The sequence below is a fragment of the Dipodomys merriami genome, unplaced genomic scaffold (genome assembly GCF_024711535.1).
Source record: "Dipodomys merriami isolate MVZ:Mamm:240054 unplaced genomic scaffold, mDipMer1.0.p SCAF_624, whole genome shotgun sequence".
Lineage (NCBI taxonomy): Eukaryota > Metazoa > Chordata > Mammalia > Rodentia > Heteromyidae > Dipodomys > Dipodomys merriami.
The window spans coordinates 268,595-278,552 of record NW_027206207.1 but is presented as its reverse complement, the minus strand read 5'-3'; the positions used below and the strand labels follow the sequence as shown (position 1 = coordinate 278,552).

The following is a 9,958-nucleotide window of genomic DNA, read 5'->3' as shown; positions in this document are numbered from 1 at the left end:
TTCCGAAATATGGAGAAAAACAGTTTGGGGCCAGTGAGTTCAAACAATAAACAGAACATCAGTGTAAAATCTCTTATAGATTAGAGGAAAACAACGTTGATTTTTTAAATTGTGAATTCAGAAGACCACGAACACTTAGAATTTATCACAAGTTTATACTGAAGACATTGCATTGATACTTTTTATATTCTAATATATATTCTGAACCTAATTATTTATATTCCAGTTCTATTTATTGGAATACATAAATATCAATTTATTTGTCAAATTATCAATTGATTTTAGTAAGTTTCACTGTGTGAAATATGAAATGGGCACATATAAATATAAAATAAATAACTATATATAATATAATAAAAAAGGGCACATGTTTTGCATTGTTCTGTTGTGGTTAGGGTATCAAAAGCAACTCTGATTTAAAGTATTATTCCATTAACTCTACCTCAGTGTTTGGTAGAGTTAGAGTTAAACCTTTACCTTTTGTAGATTTACAGACTGGTGGCAAGAGGAAACATTACCCATTTAAGGTCTAATAACAAGGAGAAACATATGGACATCTCCTGGAGCTATGAAATATTTGGTGATAGAAAGGCAGTAGTGTACGTTCCTGCCTGGTTGGAAGGCAGACAGGCTAGGACATTAGGTAATCATTCATATGAACAATTTTTTCACCTTCTTGGCTTTAGCTACTTTTGAAATGGTAGGTATAATAAACAATTATATTTTGATAAAAAAACCCTTCTAGTCTGAACAGTTCTGTCTGAAATGTTCATCTTTCTATTATCCCTTGTAACTAAGATTTGTTTTGTTCAAGTAAGACAATTTACACTCTCAGGTAAGATATTCTGTTTGGTCTGATCCTACATGGAAGAAGGGTAAAGTGTCAGGTAAACATTTGTGCCAATATGACCTCATTTGTGAAAATTTCACCTGCAGAAATTTACAAGGAACTCTTAACCAAGGGTTACTTTGAATCCATTAGCTCCACAGAGCTAACTCAGTTGGATAAATAAATATTTGAAAAAGCCATCCCTTTTAGACCTAGCTAAAAATGCTTCAAATATGATCAAATCTAAAATGAAAAAGGCTTAAAATAGTCATTGACAAAAAAATTCCAAACGTGAGCAATAGTCTGAACAATTTAATTATTTTCCATTATACACAGAATTTTGGGGAAATACGATCAGTAGCATTGTTAGGAATATTAAGGTTTCTTTGTTACAAATAGGCACTCAAGGATATAATTCTGTATAAAGATTGCATCATTAACTACCAAAATTTAGAGGACATTACATGCTTCAGCAGCACATATACCCAAATTACAATACAGAGATTAACATGGCAATTGCACAGGATGATATGAAAATCTGTGAATTATTCCATATATTTCATTCTTCAGATGCAAGAAATGAAAACAATTATTAAAAAGTTGATTACAAAATTACACGTGTAACAATACATGTAATTCATATAAATGAAAATTAGTTTGACATCAGTGTATTAAATCTTCGCCTTAGAAAGGCCTTTACATAGCATAACCTTTATAAAACTTTTAAAATTAGACAACACTGTCATTTTATTCCAAAGAAATATACTATAAGCACCTAGTAAAAAAGGAATCTTAAACTGTTTCTTTATGGAATGCAATCTGACACATTTATTAATGAACCTATATATTATAAAACAATGTATATTCAAAGTCTTATATCTAGGAAAGAATAAAATAGATTATGGGCATTATACAAACAATACAAAATATTTTAAAGTATAATTTTTCAGATAAGCACCAGAAATATCTTTAGTTTATTTAGTACTCATTTCAACATATAAATTAAAATTATTTCTGATTAAAAAAAGCAAAAACACGAGGGGGGACCAAGATGGTTATGGGGAAGTAGGGGAACACCACAGCTCTCCCCAACCAAAAAGAGAGTTTGAGTTCCAACGTTTAATCTCCCCAAGAGATCGACAAAAACAAAAAAACCAACATCCAGAGAAAAACAGGAGGTAGAAAAAAACAAAATAAAGAGTTAAAAAGAAGAATTTCACAACAGAGAAGCGTGAAGACCCCTCCCCCAACATCTATTGGCCACACAGCAGTGCGCCAAGCCATGGCCAGCCCGGCCCGGTGGGAGCTGCCGGTGTCCCAGAGACACAGGGGGCTGTCTGCAGATAACCTGCATCAAAGCCCCCTGAGGTACCAGTGTCAGACCCGCTGATCGAAAGGAATGAAGAATCCACTGAGCAGGGAGCTTACACAAAGATCCCACCCCTACCCCACACTCTCCGTTTGAGCAGAAGCTCCATCCCGCCAAAGCCACTCGGCCTCATGGCAGGAACCCCAGAGATACACCAGATGCCCACAGAACACCAGAACAGAATTGAAAGGAACAGGTGCTGATCCGGAGAGTGCAAACAGAGACAAATTCCAGCGCTCAGAACCTGCACAGAGGCCCCTCTCCCACCCCTTGGGTGGAAGCTGGAGGCCCATCCCATGGAGCTTACCTGAACAGTGTCAATGGAGGCAGTGACAGAAGAGAAACACACAGAGCCATCACCTCTCAGCCCAGCACACAATCACCTCAATTGAACTCTGACTGCAACTGCAACCAGCAACCTATATCACACAGAAACAACAACAAGCTCCAGGTTGAGTACCCTGCAGGGGACAGTGTATTCCTCAAGGGAGACCAGAGCTGGTGGGAATCCCCAGACCCCTACCCCAAACCTGCATCACAGGACCAACTAAAACTATAAATTGTTCACGAGCTCCACCAGCCCATGGAGCACACTCAGCTGGCCAGGCTAGAAAAGAGACAGCCTGGAAGGGAGCTTAAATGCCCAAGCCAGGAACAGCGCCCCTGGGTCAAGACACCCAATGGTGGAAGAAATTTGAACTGTGTACTCCAGGCTGCGCAATCTGGGTGGGATACACAACAGCACAGGTCCAACCAGTGTGCCCTAGGGTGGGGGCCGGGACCAGGCCTGGGGATCTGGTGCCTGAGCAACATAACCAACACCTCCCAACTGAAATCAGAAACTGAGCATATGCCTCAGCAGAGGGGAGAAAAACAGGGAACTGCACCCCCTGGGAATCATGCCTGTGACAGCAAAAGGCCTAGGGGTTCAGGACAAGAGAAGTCCAAAGCCCACAAGAAACCGACCCATATATTCTAGGCTGGGAATTGGACAACAAAGGCTGCCAGCACCTGAAAATAGTCAGGAGCTCAGGCTGGTAAGGCGGCTCAGCAGTACAGTGCTTGTCTTAGGTGCAGGAGGCCCTGGATCTGATTCCTCAGCAGCACATAAGCAGAAAGGGCCAGATGAGGTGCTATGGATCAAATGGTAGGGTGCCAGCCTTGAGCTGAAGAGCTGAAGGACAGCATCCAAGCCCAGAGTTCAAGCCCACAACTAGCCAAAAAGTAAAACAAAACAAAACATCAGGAGCCCATAGCAGACTCCAGCATCTGGGAGAGTACATCTGGCACATCCGGACTCGCCAAGAGCACCTGTAGGAACAAACAGGAGCAGTCTAGGCTGCTCAACCCTTCTAAAGTCAGGAACTGCCAGTGATCTACATCAGAGAGCCGAGAACCCTGTGTGGGTTAGACCAGCAGCTGGAGGTCGGCCCCCAATAGAACCGAGATCGGGTACAGACTCTACCAGCACATAAACAGTAGCCAGGCAAAGACAGACAACTATTGACCAAAACAAAATTTCAGATTAGTCTGCAATAATCCCTGAATCCCCATGGGAAAATCACAGAGAAAAATTACAAGGTTTATCAACACCTAGGATAGCAAGCTATCTCTAAAAGCCAGCAGCCACCCAGGGGATAGCCCCAGTGGGAGCAAAGCAGGAATGGAAGACAAACACTACATCCAAGAGATGCTGGAGGCAATGACTCAAGATATAAAGCGAGAAACACACCAGAAATTGAAAGAACACAGGGTCGAAATATCGAAAGAGATGCAGGACATCAAACAGGAGATGCATGCAAAAATAGAGGCAGCACACACCTCACTAAGCCATTACATAAGTGACAAAATAGAGGCAGTACACACCTCATTCAGAGGTGAGATTAGTATTTTGAAAACCAACATCGAATCTATTAATGAGTCCATTTCCTCCATGCAAACCACAATGGAAGCCACAGTTAACAGAGTGAACAAAATGGAATGTAGAGTGTCAGATACAGAAGACAGAATACATCAACTGGACCCAAAAATGACAGGTATGGAAAAATCACTTAAATGATGCCAAAGGGAAATTCAAGAGCAAGCAGATAGTGCCAAGAAATTTAACCTTCATATACGAAGGTGAGGAATATCAAAGCAAGGGAATGCAACACCTATTCCACAAGATAATCAGTGAAAAATTTTCCCCATCTCAAAAAAGAACATCTTACCTACATAACAGAAGCATATAGAACACCTAACAAGCAGGATCCCAGGAGAAACATTTCTAGACACATTATAGTATAAATGATAGATCTGAATGATAAGGAAACAATCTTGCATGCAGCAAAAATGAAGAAGGAGCCATACTACAACAAGAAAAATATTAGAATCACTACAGATCTCTCCACACAGACACTGAATGCAAGAAAGGCCTGGGAAAGTACCATATGAGCAAACCCAGACTGATATACTCGGCAAAGCTAGCATTCACATTCGATGGAGAACTGAAAATTTTTAATAGCAAAGAAAAATTAAATTGATACATAGCATTACGCCAGCATTACAAACACTACAAGAGGTGGAACACAACCTGAGAAAAGCAACCACAAACAGGGACCTGCACCCAGACAGACATTACTAGAAGTCTATCTGAGCAAGCACAGGAGGAAAGGAAAGAAGACAAAAGTGACCATAATGCATCTCTCTATACTATCTCTTAAGATTTGTGGGCTTAATTCACTAATCAAAAGAAAAAGAACTGCAAATTGGATCCTAAAACATGAGCCATCCATCTGTTTGCCTTCAGGAGATTCACCTCTAAGCCAAACATTCAAACAAACACAGAGTGAAGGGTTGGAAAAGGCTTTACCAATCAAATGCCCCTAGTAAAAAGGCAGGTGTAGCAATCCTGATATAGGACAAATTGAACTTGTCATTAAAATCAATGCAAAAAGACAAGGATGAACACTACATATTAATGCAGGGAACAATACAAGAGGAGGATATTACCATCGTCTACTTACATTCCCCAAACATTGGTGCACCCAAATATGTTAAGCAAATACTCTCAAACTTACGGAATAAAATAGATCCAATATGATAATACTAGGAGACTTTAACACCCCAGTCACATCCAAGGACAGGTCTACTAACCAGAGGATTGGCAAAGAAGCTACTGAAATAAGTGAAGCCATACTTCAAGCTGAACTGACATTTAACAAGTATTTCACCCTAAAAACAACACAGTACACATTCTTTTCAGCAGCTCATGGTACTTCCTCCAAAATAGACCATATCATAGTTCATGCAAGGAACTTAAGCAAATTCAAGGGGATTGACATAATCCCCTGTATCCTATCTGACCGCAGTGGAATCCAGCCAGTTCTCAATAACAAAGCATACCGCAGAAATTACTAAAATACATGGAAATTGAACAGCACACTTCTAAGCAATGCCTGGGTAATGGAAGAGATTAAAGAAGAAATTAAAAAATTCCTACAACTCAATGAAAATGAAAATACTTCGCAAAGAAACTTGTGGGACACAGCAAAAGCAGTCCTGAGGGGCAAATTTACTGTGCTCAATGCCCACATCAAGAAAATAGAGACAGACCAACAAAATAATTTCATGTTGCAATTAAAACAGCTAGAAAAACATGAAAAAATGGAACCTAAATTTACTAGACAGAGCCAGATAACCAAACTAAGAGCGGAGATTATTGAAATAGAGATTTGGAGAATCATAACCAATATTAATCAAACAAAAAGCTTGTTGAAAAAATAAATAAAATTGATAGACATTTGGCAAGACTGACTTGAAAAGAAGAAAGGAAACCCATATTAACAAGATGAGGGATGCCACGGGAAAAATCACAAAATTTACCCAAGATTTCCAAACAATTTTAACGGACTACTTTCAAAAGTTCTACTTGCTAAAGAAAGAAAACCTGGCAGAAATGAATGAATTTTTAGAGAAATACATGTTGCCCAAATTGAGCGAAGAAGAAGTAAATCAATTAAATAAGCCAATATCCTACAACGAGATACAGTAAGCAATCAGAAGTCTTCCAACAAAAAAAAGCCCACCCACAAAAAATGAAATACCTAGGAATTAACTTAACCAAAGAAGTGAAGGAACTCTATGATGAAAACTTCAAAAACTTGAAAAAGGAAATCAAAACAGAACTTAGAAAATGGGAAAAACTCCCATGCTCCTGGATTTGGAAAGATCAACATCGTGAAAATGGCAATATTTCCCAAGGCTATCTACAAATTCAGTGTGATACCTATCAAAATTCCAACCTCATTCTTCAAGGAAATAGAGGAGGCAATCCAAAAATACATATGGAACAATAAAAGACCACGAATAGCAAAAACGGTCCTCAGTGGAAAGAACACTGCTGGAGGAATATCAAAACCAAATTTAAAACTCTACTATAAAGCCATAGTAATCAAAACAGCTTGGTACTGGCACAAGAACAGACCTCAGGACCAATGGAATAGAATTGAAAACCCAGAAATGAACCTACAGACTTGGAGCCATCTAAACTTCAATAAGGGAGCTAAAAAAACAGAATGAAAGAAAGACAGCATCTTCAGTAAATGGTGCTGGCAAAATTGGTTAACTACTTGTAGAAAACTAAAGCTAGATCCTTATATATCACCCTGTACCACAATCAACTCCAAATGGATCAAAGACCTCGGAGTCAAAGTAGACACTCTGAAAACCTTACAGGATTAAATATGAGAAACCCTAGGTCTTCATGGCACAGGCCGAAATTTTCCTAATAGAGACCCAGAAACACAACAAATCAAAGAAAGGTTGGACAAATGGGATTGCATGAAGTTGCAGAGCTTCTGCATGGCAAAGGACATAGCTAGCAAGATCAATAGAAAGCCTATGGATTGAGAGAAGATCTTCACCAGCCATACAATGGACAAGGATCTCATATCTAAAATATACTTGGAACTCAAAAAATTAAATCCCGCAACAACAAATCTTCAAAGAAACAACTGCCCAATAAATATGTGGCTAAAGACTTAAAGAGAAACTTCTCTGAATAAGAAAGAAGGATGGCCAATAGAAACATGAAGAAATTATCAACCTCCCTAGCCACAAAGGAAATGAAAATCAAAACAACATTAAGATACAACCTCACCCGAGTTAGAATGGCAAAAATCAAGAACTCTAATAACAACAAATGCTGGAGGGGATGTGGACCGAAGGGAACCTTACTTCATTATTGGTGGGAGTGTAAACTTGTTCAACCAGTTTGGAAAGTAGTATGAAGGTTCCTCAAAAGACTCCACATAGACTCCCCTATGACCCAGCAATCCCAGTTTTGGGCATTTACCCAAATGTTTACAAACAAGACCACACTAAAGCCACCAGCACAACCATGTTTATTGTAGTATTATTTACTATAGCTAAGATATCTAACCAACCCTGATGCCCCTCAGTAGATGAATGGATCAAGAAAATGTGGCATATATACACAATGGAATTCTATGCCTCCATCAGAAAGAATGACATTGCCCAATTTGTTAGGAAATGGAAAGACTTGGAAAAAATATATTAAGTGAATTAAGCCAAGCCCAAGGAATCATACGTCCCATGGTTTCCCTTATTTGCAGTATCTAGTATATGTATGAGTCAAGCAGAAAATGCCAGATAAGGTAATGTTAGGAAAATGAACCCTAAGATATGTATTCCAATGTTTATTTCTTTGACGTGATTTTTTCTATCGCATTAATAAGATCATTTCTTTGTTACTTTGTATGTCCCTCCCCCACAGTAAAACCCATGCTTTCACTGTTTTCATGTCGTTATAATTTGTATAGGGGAAGGGGAAAAACAAGTCGTTTAAATAAGGATACATTTCGACCCATTGCAACAATAAGTACAAGTTGTCATGCCGAAAACGAACTTTACAACTTTGGTGGTGGGGGGAGGATTGGGTGGGTGGGCGGTGAGAGGATGGGAAGAGATGGGAAGGGGAAACAAAGGAGGAGGCTACAATGCTTAATAAGAAATATACTCATTATCTTGCCCATGTAATTGCAAACCCTCTGTACAGTATTTTCACAGTAAAAAATAATAAAAAATATTAAAAAGAAAGAAAAAAAGCCTAGCACCAAATGGATTCACAACTGAATTGTATGAGACCTTTAAAGAAGAAATAATACCTATACTCCTCAAGCTCTTCAGAGAAACAGAGAAGGAGGGAGCTATCCCAAACTCATTCCATGATGCCAATAACACACTCATCCCCAAACCAGGCAATGACCCAACAAAAAAACAACTACAGATCAATTTCCTTGATGAACACAGATGCAAAGTTCCTTAACAAAATTCTAGCTAACAGAATCAAGAAACACATAAAAATACACTAAAACCAAGTAGGCTTCATCACAGAGATGCACGGATAATTTATCATACGTAAGTCAATAAATATAATCCAACACATCAACAGAGCCAAGGTCAAGAATCATATGATTATCTCCACAGATGCAGAAAACGGTTTTGATAAAATTCAACATTCATTCATGCTAAAAGCTCTGGAGACAATAGGAATAGAAGGAACATTTCTTAAAACATTAAAAACCATTTATGACAGACCAATAGCTAATACTATACTTAATTGGGAAAAGCTACAACCAATTCTCTTAACATCAGGAACAAGGCAAGGATGCCCACTGTGTCTACTCCTGTTCAATATAGCCCTGGAAACCTTAGCCAGGTCAATAAGGCAAGAAAAAGACATTAAAAGAATCCACATAGGGGAAGTGGTGCTGTAGCTCAAGTGGTAGAGTGCTCGCCTTGAGCTGAAGAGCTGAGGGACAGCGCCCAGGCCCAGAGTTCAAGCCCCACAACCGCCAAAAAAAAAAAAAAAAAAAAAAGAATCCACATAGGGAAAGAAGAAATTAAACTATAGCTTTTTGCATATGACATGATACTATACCTTCACAATCCCAAAAACTCCATCCCCAAACTCTTAGAAATCAAAAATCACTTCGGCAATGTAGCAGGATACAAAAATCAATCCAATAAAATCAGTTGCCTTCCTGTACACTGACAATGTACAAACAGAAAGGGAAATAAAGGAAGAAACCCCATTCACAATAACCTCCCCTAAAATAAAATATTTAGGAATTAACCTAACCAAAGCTGTTAAAGAACTATTTAATGAAAACTATAAAAAGTTAAAGAAAAAAATTACAGAAGACACTAAGAAATGGAAAGACCTCCCATGCTGTTGGATAGGCAGACAATATAGTGAAAATGGCAATACTGCCTCAATTAATGTACAAATTCAATGCAATTCCTATTAAAATCCCAATGATGTACATCTCTGAAATACAGAAAACAGTCCAAAAATTTGTATGGAACCACAAAAGACCTGGAATAGCCAAAACAATTCTAGAGAATAAAGACAACATGGGAGGGATATCCATGCAGCACTTCAAACTCTACTATAGAGCCATAATAACAAAGACAGCATGGTACTGGCACAAAAACAGACCCGAAGACCAATAGAATAGAATAGAAGACCCAGAAATAAATCCACAGGCCTACAGTCAGCTGATATTTGACAAAGGAACCAAAGACAGACAATGGAAGAAACACAGCCTCTTCAACCACTTGTGCTAGGAAAACTGGGTGTCCACATGAGGAAGAATAAAAGTGGACCCCAGCATATCACCATACACAAATATCAATTCAAAATGGATTAAAGACCTTAGCATTAAACCTGAATCTTTGAAACCACTGCAGGCAGA

At 38.7% G+C, this 9,958-nt stretch overlaps 1 pseudogene; it reads left to right on the top strand.

Annotated features, from left to right (window-relative positions):
* The first annotated feature begins 1,293 nt into the window (after positions 1 to 1,293).
* On the top strand, positions 1,294 to 1,389 carry LOC138815130 (U6 spliceosomal RNA; annotated as a pseudogene).
* The last annotated feature ends 8,569 nt before the right edge of the window (positions 1,390 to 9,958 follow it).